The sequence below is a fragment of the Lycorma delicatula genome, chromosome 3, assembly GCF_047948215.1.
Source record: "Lycorma delicatula isolate Av1 chromosome 3, ASM4794821v1, whole genome shotgun sequence".
NCBI lineage: Eukaryota > Metazoa > Arthropoda > Insecta > Hemiptera > Fulgoridae > Lycorma > Lycorma delicatula.
This window is the reverse complement of record NC_134457.1, coordinates 36,134,351-36,149,217: the sequence shown is the minus strand read 5'-3', so window position 1 is coordinate 36,149,217 and position 14,867 is coordinate 36,134,351. Positions and strand designations below refer to the sequence as shown.

The window sequence follows — 14,867 nt, the reverse complement described above, 5'->3', positions numbered from 1 at the left end:
CTGATATATTGACGTAATTACGAGTTTTAATGACCTCACAATGCATCACTTTATGTATAATGATCTGAGTGCACAGTATAACTGAAGTTAGATATAGGAACAGTTTTTGTGTGAATCTTCGATGTTAAAGGAAGGCCGAGGATCACGCTTCCGCGAATCGGTTAATTTGATAGCTGAGGGTTGCAAGTTATGGTAGGTGGTCGTGGTTGGAATTGGAATAGGCCATATGAAGGCGATAGTAGGTTGTGTAAATACCTGTCGAGGCATTTGCGTCGGTGGAATACTGACAGAGGCCAAACTGATGACTGTGTTATAAAGTTTAGAGCGTCTAAAAAACGACCTCTGGTAAAGCCCATCAGGGCTAGGAATGAAAGGAGTGGTGTGACGAATGTGATCGTCACAAGGCGGGTGTTTTACCCTAGGGGGATCAGAATTATCTATTGATGTAATTACATTATGAATTTAATATTTATTATTCCTTTAAAATTGAACTTTCAACATAATATCCACATAACGGATTACCCTAAACCAGATTTTGAACATATAATTTTGAAAACTTTTACAGGACTGTACATTGAACAGTTTTTAGATTTCAAATTTTGGCTTTTGAACATTTTTTCGAAGGCGAAAACCGTAAAACAAATTGTAAAATTTCAACCCTAAAATGAAACTCTAAAATGTTTGCCAATTTATCAATTAAAACAGAATATTTATTTCCAGTTCTCAAAACTAATAGTTAGAATGACAGAATTTTATGAAGTCAGTTCTTCAATGATTTTAAAGACTAACATGAAGAATGTTTATGGTTTTTTTGATTTTCAGTCATTGAATGTGACTGAGAAATCACATTCAGTCGTTATAAATTATCGCTTGGATGTGATAGACTGATTAAAATAAATACATACATCAGTACATGTAATATACAAGTACTGATTAGAAATAAAATGTTGAACTTAAGTCTTACGTTTACATAAATAATATTCAACCTGTTTAATTTCTAAAATTTAAGGTTTCAAAAACTAAACTTCTCCCTACGCCAAATCAAAAAAATCTAATGTGGACACCACATAACTTCCTTGTACTATTAAATTACATATACATATATATATATATATTTTTTTTTTTTTTTTTTTTTTTTTTTAATGAAAAGTAATAAAATAGTATTTCACTAATAACCTCTGATTTTTTTCATATTTTTTTTTTTTACTGTTATTTTTGAATTATTATTTATTGAAAAGAATTTTTTACAATCAGAGGTTAGTAATTATTAATAAATCAATATATTTAAATTAAAAAAAGGAGATGAAATTGGATTCGAACCGATGTGCCTTCCTCTTGTAAGATCCAAATATTTCATTAATTAAAGTTTTATTTGGATATAACTGTAGAACCAATAAAAATAAGTACCATTTACGATATATCGTTGAAAAGCTCTCAATGAGGGCTAATTACTGCAGTTAAGAAAAAGTACAAAATCTTTATTTTTTGAATTTTGGCGTTTTTGGACACTTCTGGTCCAGTCGATTTCAATCAAAAGAGGAGGCGCACAACTAGATATTTAAATAGTCCTAAATCCAAAATTTCAATATCCTACGGCTAATAATTTTTAAGTTATACGAGACATACTTACATACAGTCGTCACGGTGAAACTAGTCAAAATGGATTCAGGGATGGTCATAATGGATATTTCCGTTGAAATCTGAAAACTAAAAGTCTTCACGATCATAATATTTCCTCTACTTCGTACAAGAAAGTAAAATTTTACCTTTAATAATAATTTATAACTTAATTAAAGAAGGTATAATCCAATATTTATCAATACGCGACCGATTTTTTATATAAATGTCCAGCATGATTCGATAGAAATACGACAATAATATATATGATGTCCTCTGGAAGTGAAATGAAGGTCATCCTATGAGTTGGCGCCTACCGACATGATGCAACATGGCAGCAACAATTGTATCTAATCTTACAGCTGCAAAGCTATTTGCAGCTTTAGTAAAAAAAAAACAAAAACAAAACATCCTTATTTATGTAGTTACACAAGCTCCGATTATATTATACTTGCAGGATAACTAATGGGAAGAAATTTAAGATTCCGTTAAGTTTTCATTTCCTTTAAATACGGATACGATCAATAGGATCGTTTTCTGATATCATAATTATTTATATTATTTATTAATCTTAATGATTATAAAGTATTATAACCAGAAGTAGAAGAAGCAGAAGACGATGATGTTCTTGAAAAGTTTTGTATACGACAGTGAATCGGTTTGGTGTGCTTTTATTAATAAAAAAGTTCCATCATTGACTGGTTACCGTCGTGTTGCTATAAGGTCAAGTTTCTTGTCGCTTTGGCGAATGTTATCACTTAAATATAACTGAACGATAAATGTCATTAAACACAAGCATAAAATAATTAATATTAGACCTAAATGTAGTCGTAATACTTTTTCTTATCAAAGTAAAAAGCAGCGAATTATTTTAAATAAATAATTAGTAATAATTTAACAAACAAAAATAATAACATCAAGATTTATAAACCTATTGTTTGTGAAATATGAAATTAAATTCATTAAAATGTTTGAAATTAATTAAACAATAGAATATATTCATTTTTCTGTTAGCTTAATTAAAGGTATAATATAAAAAGATTCTTTACTTTAGGATCCATGACATATATATTCATAAACCAGCAAAGGTTATGATGATTATTTAGACTTTTTGTTGTTAGAAGGCCTACATCCTTCAAATTATCATCAACAAATATAATTTATTTATAATTTACACCTTTAATTTGCACGAAAGAGTTTTAAATGTTAAGATTTAAATTATTATAAAATAATTAGAATATTATTTTGTTTAAAATATATTTTTCATTGTATTCCGTGAAAAGAATACTCACTATAAAAACAGGAAGTTTACTTTTGCAATAAAATTATCAGGCTCATGTTAAATAAACAAATTATAATTCCAGTTAAAATATTATTCATTTTTATATAAGTGCATTATGTATATATAAAACAATAACATGTGTATTAAAAGCTGCTGTAAACAATTTTATTTAAAACCTATTACATAATCTAGGAATATAAAATTGAAGGTTTTACTGTAAGATTTCAGTTCAAAATATGATTTTGAACTTGTTTCAGAGAAGGAGGAGGTTTTCAGTAACACTATATATATGTACATATATATATATATATATATATATATATATATACACACAGAGTGTTTCTAAAATGGAGGGTCGGCTATACTTTTTCGTATTATACTTGTAAAACTAAAAAAAAAATATCCTTAGGAAAAATGGCGATTTCTCCTTCGTTCTCTCATGTCCGCCATTTTGTTATTTTTATATCTCAAGTTCGGATAGACAAATCACATTAATATTTGGTAATAAAGCTTTAAAATTAAAATAAAATCAGGAAATAAATAACTTCGCAAATTACAGAATGGCGGCTATGTTTATTTTTTAGTCCGTTACATTCCCGTAAATATTAGTTTTATCAAAATTTATGTTTTGGTTAAAATATTAAGCCTTTTATTTTGAACAAAATGACATTTTATTTTTTTTAAAATCGGTTGACAAAATAGCCGAGTTATGGCAGAAAATTGATGTAATTTTGTTTCTTTTCATGTTCTCCATTTTACGTTCAATTCGATTAAATATTAATTGTTTTTATTTATTGTTAATTTTAGTATACATAAATTTTAATAAAACTAATATTTACGGAGAGATAACGGATTGAAAAATAAACATGGCCGCCAATTCGTATTTTACGAAGGTATTTAATTCCTAATTTTTTTATAATTTGTAAAACGTACTTTATTACCAAGTCGCTTACCAAATATTAATGTGATTCGTCTATCCAAACTTGAGATATAAATTTTTGTATAAAAATAACAAAATGGCGGACAGAAGGAGAACGAAGAAGAAATCGCCATTTTCCCTAAGGATATTTTTTGTTTAGTTTTACAAGTAAAATCCGAAAACGTATAGCCAGCCCACCATTTTAGAAACACTCTGTATATAAATAATTAATATGTAAAAAAATTAACCGATTTCAAGAGCAATTTTTCATTTCAGTAGAACCGTTATAGAATGTGTCACAGATCATTTGAAAGGGTAGGTTTCTAAGTTTCAAATAACTACCGCATGAGCGCGTCAGTTATAGTGACCTCAAAATGGTGAGTCAACATTCTCGAGTTTGCGAAAACAAATTCTGTAGTCACGGTGTTGCGTGTTTTTCGAAGGCGATTCGACATTAATACGTCCTTCCCCAGAGAACATTCGACGGTGGTTTCAACAGTTTGAGGAGACTGGGTGTTTAAAGGAAAACATCCAGGATGACTACGGGTTTCGGAAAAACAAGCGGAGAGAATTGCGATGCGTTTCAGCGTAGCCCACATAAGTCTTAAAATCAAGCTAGCCGTCAACTTGCAATACCTCAACCGAAGATCTGGCGTGTACTAAGAAGACATATGAAACTATACAAACTGCAGCTCTTCAAGCAAAAGGAAGCGAATTTTGCAAATCGATGCTGTAGAAAACGGAAGACGAAACCTTCATTTTACGTTTATTTTTCACTGATGAATCAAACTTACACTTAAATGGCACAGTAAATCGTCATAATGTTTGCATTTGGGAATTGGAACCCCTACATGTAGCAGTTGAGCTCGAGAGAGATTCTCCTAAGGTGAATGTGTGTATGATCAAGGTTTACGGTCCCTTTTACTTCTAGGGAAATATCGTTACAGGACAAACCTTTCCTAACATGCTCAAAAACTGGCTCTTCACGTTATTTCTAGCAGATTTAGAAGACTTCATTTTACAACTAAATGGAGCACCTCCTTATTGGTACCTGACGATACAAGCCTTTTTGAATGGAAAAGTGCCTTCTCTTTGTTCTTGGCCGGCGAGATCTCCAAATTTTATTCCAAGTGAGATCGCCAAGTGATTTTTTATTGTGAGAATATGTTAATGATCTTGTTTTTCGTACAAAGGTAGTGGAGTTATCAGATATTTGAAATTTTTTGTGCTGTGGTGGAATAGACTCACCTAGGGAAATAAACCATTTTAATTTGATATTAGTAATTAAATGGAAACAAATCTCACTACTGTAGAAAATCGATATTCACTAATTGAACACTAATCACTAATTCATTGATGTTTGTGGGTGCTACCCACAAACATCGATGACCTTAAACATCGAATATCAAATGCGATCAACTCAGTGAATCGTAAAATGTTGCTAAGCGTCTAGAAGGAATTCACTTATCGGCTTAATGTCGTCCATGCTGCTTCTGTTGGTCGGTCACATTGAACACCTGTAAGACAGGAAATGAAACTTGATTATGAGTAAAATACATGAGATTAGGTAAGAATTTTGTATTTCTTAATAAAACATTAAGTTATGAAATCGATTCATTCTTTTTAATAACTCGTATATTTTATTTCATTTAATGATTGTTTCAGTCTTACCCTTCAACAGATCAACCGATTATTTTTATTATTATTATTGGTTTTTTTTCTTTACTTTACTTTTTAGAGGAAATTGCTCCGTAGTCCAAAGTAAGTTTTTTCAGTTGTACTTATTGATTCATTGTGTTCTGTCAATGGGGGAGGAAAAGAAGGTATTCTTTTTATTTTATATTGGATTGTTTTCGTAGTATTTTTAAGTTTCATAGAAAGTGTACTCATGAGAATTATTAAACTTTTATGCAGGTTTTATGGGTATAACATTTTTGACAAGATTTTTTTAAATATAAACGGAGATACCATCTGCCGCAAAATCGTTGATGATTTCACCGTGTATTAAGTTTTTTTTACTAGGATGAATTCTTTGATATATATTTTCCCACCCTCTCAGTTCAATTTTACGTTGCTTTTTAATTTTGTCAGTAAATAATTCACGTGGTTAGGACATCCAGGATTATTTTACCTTTGCTGTTGTAATAAATAAAATTTTAAAAGAATACGTAAAATATCTAATTTATTACAACTTTTATTTGTGTATTACTACACAGGTATCCACTTGTTTATACGCTTTATCGAAAATCAAAATAAAATGGGTCAGAAAGTCCAGACGAATTTATAGAATGAAAAAACTGAAGAAAATGAATGAATTTCTTTTATTATCAGCGCAAGTTTCTTTTAATATACTCGTATAGTGCAACTTAATGGTTTTTGTTTGTTTTTATTTTTTTTTAGACAGTTAAATTGATAGTTGCGTATCAACTGGTTTAACCACTTTTGAATGCATGTAAAGTAAATTCTAGATGGCTGGACACACAGTAATAGAAAATAAGAAAAAAAACACAATACATATTTTACTTTTGTTCCTGACAAGAATATAAAAACAAATAAGTGCGCGAGTATGTACATTTATTTAAAAAAATGACGTCAATAGAAAGTAAAGGCATGAATATAAATTCAGCTTATAGATTCAGATGATAAATTTATACCATCAGAATTTAGTTAAGAAATATCCTACACAAGTTAAAAATATAAAAATAAATGAAATACATAAAAAAAAGAAAAAGGAAAACGTATAATAAATAGAGCAACATTTTTTATCTGTGGTTAAATTATGTAATATTACATAATAAAGAAACGTATTGTTTTGGTATATTCAGATTTGCGAAGTATTTTTTACATTAATAATATGAAAAACTATGGTGGAATTCCATTTCTGGACGAATTTATGTGCATACGCGTATGCTTGCCGCATGTATGTATATGCGTGTGTGTACTCACTCGATGAGTGCATGAATGTGTGTGTGTGCGCGCGCGCGCGCGTGTGCATATATATATATATATTACTATCTATTTTGCTTAATAATTAGATTGATGAATGACAAATACATAAAATATTTTTTTGTTATTTATAGAATTTGAGTCAACGATGTTAAAATTTCATAAAAAATTGGACTGTTGGGTGGGATAGTTCTTTTAATAATAAACGGAAATAATCTCGAGGTAAGTTAAAGATACAAAAAAAATCTGATAAAAGAATAATTGGTTCCTTTGGGAACCAAGTATACTAATTTAGATGAAATTTGATGAAAAGTTTACAGGAATATTGTTAAAGTCTACAAGTATTTGCAAATATGTAAGAAAAAGGAATTTCGAGAGACATTTTCACCTCCTCTATCTTCTCTGTTATAGAAGAAATTTTTATGTTCAAAGTATCTCTTTGGGTCCAGAACCCAAAGATTGTTTAAATCGTAAGGATAAATTTCAATGTCTAAATGTATAACAAGACTATCTAACTAAATGTTATGTGTAGTAAAATGAATCTACAACCATCGTGAACGGCCATACCACGTTGAAAACACCGGTTCTCGTCTTATCACTGAAGTTAAGCAACGTCGAGCGCGGTTAGAACTTGGATGGTGACTGCGTGCCAACCGCGTGTTGTTGGCACGCGGCCTTTTTTAATAATATAAAAGAAATTATAACTATTGAATTACTTGTTGAACAAATCATTCTAGGATTAAAAAAACATATATATTTTTTATGTTTAAATTATGGTTGAAGGAATAAATCGTAAATATTAGGAATTGGTTAAAAAAAAATATTTAACTTCATACCGTATAACCTATTTTTAGGAAATAAAATGGCAATAACTGCTGGTAATTACTTTCTCATTCATATAATTAATTTTATTTTTTGTTAATTTTTCAAATTGATGAATCACTTAAAATTATTTTTTCAATGAGTAATTGTAATAATAATAATTTTTGTTTTTAATATAATGTAGATGATGTATTTAATCATGTATTTTATCGAAAATTTAGAATATAAAAAATAAAATATAAAAAAAAAAATAAAAAAAAAATAAAAACTAATAAAGCCAACCCTTTTATTCCCAAATCGAAAACAAAACAAGAAATGTGTGTGTACGTATATAAAGTGATGTCAAAAAGTAAAATATTAAATAACTAATGTTCAGAAGCAAATAATAATTTTTATATTTATGATTTTGTTTCATAAGATGTAAATGTTAAATCATAAGGATAAGTTTCAATATCTAAATATATAACAAGACTATCTTACTACGTGTTATGTGTAGTAAAATGAACATTAAATTCTCGCCAACGGCCATACCACGTTGAATACACCGGTTCTCGTCTGATCACCGAAGTTAAGCAACGTTGGGCGCGGTTAGTACTTGGATGGGTGACCGCTTGGGAATACCGCGTGATGTTGGCATTCCTTTTTTTTGTAATATAAATTAGTTTATTTTTCATTATTTAATATATAATACATTATACTCAAATACTTTTAATAATATAAATTTTGTTTTTTACTATAATAATTAAGAAAACTAAAATAAATTGATCAGTTGCTGATATCTACTACTTAAGGATTTATCAAATATTATAATTAAAATATTTCAAATTATTTTTCACACTTGCTGGACAACAATGCAAAACATTCTTTTGCTTTTGTTACAAACAAAATGCAGAAACAGATAAAGGAAAGTGCTCATATATATCTATAAAATTGTGACATCAATGAAAGGTAAAGTTTATGGCTTGAAATAAATCCAATTTTGCAGATTCAATCAATAATAATTCTCCACAATTACTGATAAGTTCAAGCAGGTTCATCAGATATTGTGGCATCACAGCCATAGTAATTTTATAAATGGAGACATAACATTAAGATAAATAAACATAACAATAAAGTTTATATTTTTATTAAATTCATAAATTAACATTTTTGAGTAAATCAATAAAACATGGTGTGCACTGGAGAGTATATCATGTTATTTTCTGAGGTAATTGAAAGCTATGAATCTAGCCATTATTAAAAAGTATTAGATTTCTGGTTCAGAACCGGATGTATGCAAGTATTATACTATTACAACCTAATAATTTTGATTTAAAGTTGGAAGTTTTAATTAATTCTAGAAAAGTACCCCGATATTCTTATAACTTTCTAATAAATATATATTTAAATTATGGTTTACCTATCTTAATATAATAATATAATATAGCGATGCAACCTTATGGAAGAATGTTTCCTTCTTTTATTGCAGGTTTAATTGAGGAAAAATGGGTTACACAATGCAGCAAGGAATATTCACTGTCTCCCAGTACATCAGATGTGCCAGTTATACCCAGAACCAGAATGCCTTCACAGAAAAGTATGGTGTAGATGCACCAAACAAGTCCTCCATCAAGCGGTTGTACAAGTTACAAAGAGACAGGAAATGTGGCAGATGCAGACAAAGTGGTTGACCAAAATTGGTAACACCAGAAAAAATAATCGACATGCATGCTGCATAATCTATTAGCGATAAGAAGTTTGTACAGCACCTATCTAGCCAGTCTGGTCTCTCTGTTGGTAGTGCCCACGTGGCATTGCACAAGTGTTTAAAGATACATCTGTACAGAATGCAACTCGCGAGTTGTTACATGCAGACATTGGAAAATATGTAGCTTTGTGTTAGTGGTTCATGACTCTATGATTGATTTTGGTCTGACAAGGAGTGGTTCCACCTTCATAGATATGTGAATGCACAGAATTCACACATTTGGAGTACAGATAATCCACGTCAGCTGTACGAGTCTCCTCTGCATGAACAAAACTGGGTGATGGTGTACAGTGTCACATAGGCAAATCTTCATGACATTCTTTCATGGCACAGTGAATAGTGAGTGCTACACACAGATGGTGCAACAATTTGTAAACACTATACCTGCAGATCACTAGAGTGTATGTGATTTCAGCAGGTCAGTGCTATAGTTCATATAGCCAACAACACTATGGCTGTCTTGAATCAATGTTTCATGGGCAAGTGATTTTGAACGGGTTGTGGTCCCCACGTTCTCCTGATTTATCCTCTCCTGACTTTATCTTGTGGAGATACATTCCTGCTTACAAACCTCATCCTCACAGCATTCCAAAATTGCAGAGTAAAATAGATCAATGTATTGCTGAAATTCCTCAACAAATGTTCAACATGTGTTTAAGAGTATGCAACGTTACTCAATTATGTGATTCACATAATGAAGACCACTTTCAACAACTATTGTAACTTATTTTCCATAAGGAAAATATTCATGTACACATTTTTCCATAAGGTTGCAAAGCTTTTTGAACACAGTTTTATAAATATTATTATTCTTTTTAGTCTTTTCTAATCTGTTATCATATATTCTAATAAAATTAACTTTTAACTTATTTATCACAAAAGAGTTCAATAGGTTTTCAACATAAGTAATCACTTTTAAAAACCAATCATACAAACTAAAAAATAATAATTTATAAACAGCAAACGTCTAAACTTTACAATTAGTTTTTTCATTGAATAACATGAAAAATAATTGGACAAGAATGCTATTTGTTTTTCTTGTAATAGTGAATTTTTTTTTCGTTTTCATGGATAACACTGAAGTTACTAGCATAAATAGTAGAGTTGACAAAAGTATTGTTCTAATTTTTGCAAAATATTTAATGTTTTCAAAGTACTATACGAACCATTTTAGTACCTTATGCTAGACCCAGCCAGTGTATGAGCTTGTGACGTCACGAGCAGACTGCGTATTACTACTCGTCTTGAAAACCTCATCTCTGCGTATCAAATCGAAGTATCACTTATCATATTGTATGTGGTAATAACTATCATATTTACATTTAATAATTATAAGCAATACATAGTTAATACTTATATAACATTATTTGTACTTAATTTTTAATAATAAACAAAAGCTTACTTGAATTTTCTTCAGCGTCTAATTCAAACTTCTAACAAGTTCACCATCCTCGCTAAACGAATCACTGCCACTTTCATTTTCATCTTCAATATCAGAGTCTACAGGTGCAAAATAACGCTGTCATTCATCTATCAGTGGTTCCTACTCTTAGAGCTTTTTTCATAAAATCATAAACATTATTGATAATTTCCCGTGCTTGACTCCTTCGATTTTTCTTAATTAAGGATTTAAATTCTGCCATAACAAACCGCACTAATAACACACGAACGAAAATAAAACAAAAAATAATATATTACAAAAAAATTTCAAAAAACAATGAGTAATTATAAAATAATATGACCGCACAAAAACGCTATCCGAATACCTTCACTGAACACCATATAAACTAGACTAAAGTTTATTTCTTTATACACACATTGTGTACTACGAATGACCGATCTAAATATAATCGTGACAAAAGACGTCATTTCTAAATGCAGGTATAAATTTTTATAGGCCTGTATATAATATCAATTAGAGCATTAGTCATTGGTTAAGGAATTATTATTGTTTAAAACAGTGAATCATTAAGCATTTTTATACATGTAATCAAATCAAGTGGAAAAAGTTTAACAGACAACAAAATAAATGTGTTGCCGGGCGCACGTATTGTTTTTAAGTCAAAAATATGAAATAAAAATGACAATTACGTGCAAAAATAATGTTTTGGGAAACAATAATATAATGAGATGTCAGCACGTGACGTCACAAGCTCGTAGATTCGCTGGGGTTACTAGACCACTCACATCAATTTTTTACAATTAATTTTTTTTAATTTAGTTCCAAAAACTAAAATACGTTCTGACATATGTTCAAACATACAGTTCCTACCGTTTCAACATTAATGACTAATTCTTCCAATTGTTTAAAATATTCTATTGCAGTTTCATAAATGTGGTTTTCCCTTAAACTTGACTGGTAATGTTTTATGATAATTTCTGAAATGAATGCTTTTAGTTGTTTGATGAAATATTATAGCCCCTAATAATTTTCTTTGAGCTCTGCTGTAGGCCTAAGTTGACATGGGTTCAGTAGGGTTTTCTTGCTAAGTTTCAAGTCTAATACAAGCCGTTTTTAATTCAACTCATAACGCTCCAATTAATAAATATGATTACAATCATATTGATGAGGATGTTATATTTAAGAAAAATTTATTAAAACTTCTATATTATCATTAATTAATGAACAGCTTTCAAAACTAGATGTTGTTCATTTTACTACGTAGGTCTAATTATGAGGATTTAGGAATAAGTTAAGGAATTTAGTAAATATGAAAACAAATGTTAATAATAATTTTTATATTTATCATAATTTTTATTTGATAATGATGTTAATTTTAACGTAAGCCGTAAGGATAGATTTCAATATCTGAATTTAAAAATGGACTATTAAAACTGAACGTTACATAGTATCTTTCTCGCCAACGGCCATACCACGTTGAATATACCGGTTCTCGTCTGATCACCAAAGTTAAGCAACGTCGTGTGCGGTTGGAATTTGGATGTGACCCGTAGGAGTACCGTGTTGTTCTATTACTACCGTTCTATTTCTACCGTGTCTATTCCTTTCCCGTCTATTTAGCAGCTGACCGCTCTATATAGCAGCAGACCACAAAAGAAGAAGAAAAAGAACGAAGAATCACACAGCGACTTACCACCACGGACTGCAATCCGGCCGACCGAGCCCAGCCGACATGCAGCACGAATGGCAGCCAGAATGAAGAAGTCCCCTAACTTCTATTTACCAATTACCCACCTTCTTTCGTAACTTACAGTTTTACTTCAGCCAGCACATGAGATGCCCTCCGGAGAAGGGAGCGCATTGCTTCCTCTAAACACTTGGGTCCCGGACGACGTATTCCTGCTAGTCCGAAAGGCGCCAGCACCGAAAGGACTTCAGCGGACGGACTGAAGGAGAATTACACCGGGAGTACGAGGCTCATATGCGCCTAGTCTCCCACGATCATCCCCGGTAATTTATTTCACACTGGTCTAATGGACCGTAACGGAAAATCCAATTCCATTCATAAATAAAATAAAAATCTATAAACGCCGTTAAATAAATAATGACACGACCGATAAAAGAGACAAAGCAGCAAAGGACATTTGTCCAGGTTCTGCGATTAGTAGGGAGGTAATTAACTCCCTTCGTTCCGTTCCGTATATAGCAGCTATATGATGTAGCAGCATTTCTGTTCCGAAAAATGCCATCGAAATTTCCGCGAGAAAATGCGCGTACGCATTTATGTACGTACTTACGTAATATTGTAGAAATATGTATGTATGTTGGCGTGTAAATCGCCTTATATATCCAGAACTACTTGAAAGAATTTCACCAAACTTGGCTATAATATTTCTATAGTAGGCGCATTGATGCTATTAAATTTTAATTTCAAAAGGTCAGGTGGTTGGGGGATACAGGAGGAAAACGAAATCATATTCAAACTTTGTATAATTAAGGTTTTATATATATAAATTTTTTTTCATTTTATTTGATAATTTTGTGAATATTAATAAAGTAAAAAAATTTAAAAAAAATCTTTTTTGCAAAATGTCACACCCACCCATAAAACTGTTTTTAATTTTGAAGAGTTATAGAAGGCAGTACAAGGAGTGATTTTAGTTGCAGTTTTTTCTATTGGATTCTCGTTGTGCTCAAAAAATTCTCCTTTACAAAATGGGGTCTCTAAACCCCATCTATCGGCCGGACCCTAAAACCCCCATTTGGGATTTGCACTGAAAATTAAAAACATAGTGATGTGTGTATCGATTTTAATATTATCAAAAGACGCTGCTAAACTTGTTTTTTAATATTTATCTGAACTATTATAAAAAAAAAAAAAAAAACATCTTTTATGGTTAATATTTTTTACTAAATTGCACTTCCACTCCAAAAAATAGTAATAATTTTGAAACGTTATAGAATGTTGTACAGTGAGTCTTTTTCATTGCAGTTTTTTTTTTTATTAACATTTCGTTGGATCCGTATATTTGTTCTCTATCAAAGTTGGGTCTTAACCAAGCCACTTATCCCCCTTTAACAACCCACATCCCACTTAACGGCCGGACCCAAAAAATTTAAAATTTTTTTTATTTTATTCCTTCTGCCAAATGCATGCACAACTACATTTCATGAGGATTTTTAATGTAATTTACCTACAACCCTACTTTAGGGTCAGCAATAAAAGTTACAAATGAAGTCGTGTGAGTTACAAATTTTTTATTAGGAAAAATTAAATTTTTACTTTCTCGTCTAGTCCTATAACAGAGCTGTAGCTTTAGAAGGGAAAGTATTGTAATCGGTCCAATTTGGGTATATGCGGTTTTCACCGGATCTTGATGTTTTGACACCTAAGGAACCTAAAAACCAAAAACCGGATGGAAATTTTCCGAATGTTCGTATGCTCTTGTGTATGTTCGGTGTCGCTCTCTAAATCACGTTATATATTCGGAACTACTCGACCGACTTAGACTAAACTTGGTCAGATTACTTCTATATATTAACGCTATTAAATTTTCATCTGAAAAGGTCAAGGAGGTGAGGCTATAGAGCAAGGTCATCCTCAGTCTCGAAATTTCACCTAATTAAGGACTTATTTTTCTTAGGCTTATTTGATAAAAAAATAAAAAATAATATTTCCAAATAAAAAGTCTTACAAAATCGCCCCCATCCCAAAAAATAGTGGCTAAGTGGGTATACTTCGTTATTCGTACCCCCTCTAGCCACAAAGAGCGCCAGTGTAGCACTGACGTACAGCTGCTGAAGTCGTTTGTTAGGTTGTAACGTCACAAATGAGCAGTAGAATTAAATAAATGAATAATGTTTAAAGTGTATAAATTTATTTAAAGTGGCCGCTAGTACCGTCACACCCGCGCGAATGAAATACGGTATTCGTGCGCGCTTTAGTTAGAACCATGGAATTAAATAAACAAAAAATATTTTATTTAAATAAAATGATAAATATTTTAAGTTACGTTGTGTGTGTAAGCCGTGTATCAGAAAAAAGCCGCGCGACGGAAAAGTTCTATAACTGTGTTGTCACCATTTTTTTAATTAATAATTTAATTTTCCGAGAAAACAGTTCCTTATAAAT

General features: G+C 30.9%; 1 long non-coding RNA gene and 1 other non-coding gene across 2 annotated transcripts in view; one reads left to right on the top strand and one right to left on the bottom strand.

Annotated features, from left to right (window-relative positions):
* Positions 1 to 4,012: 4,012 nt before the first annotated feature.
* The window catches only part of LOC142320869 (uncharacterized), a 436,047-nt gene continuing 425,192 nt past the window's right edge, over positions 4,013 to 14,867 (bottom strand). The window contains exon 5 of the long non-coding RNA XR_012755498.1: positions 4,013 to 5,335. This is a non-coding gene — a long non-coding RNA (uncharacterized LOC142320869). The remainder of the gene's footprint in view (positions 5,336 to 14,867) is intronic.
* Positions 8,104 to 8,222, top strand: LOC142322522 (5S ribosomal RNA). Its single transcript, XR_012755917.1, has one exon. It is a non-coding gene; the product is annotated as a 5S ribosomal RNA (ribosomal RNA).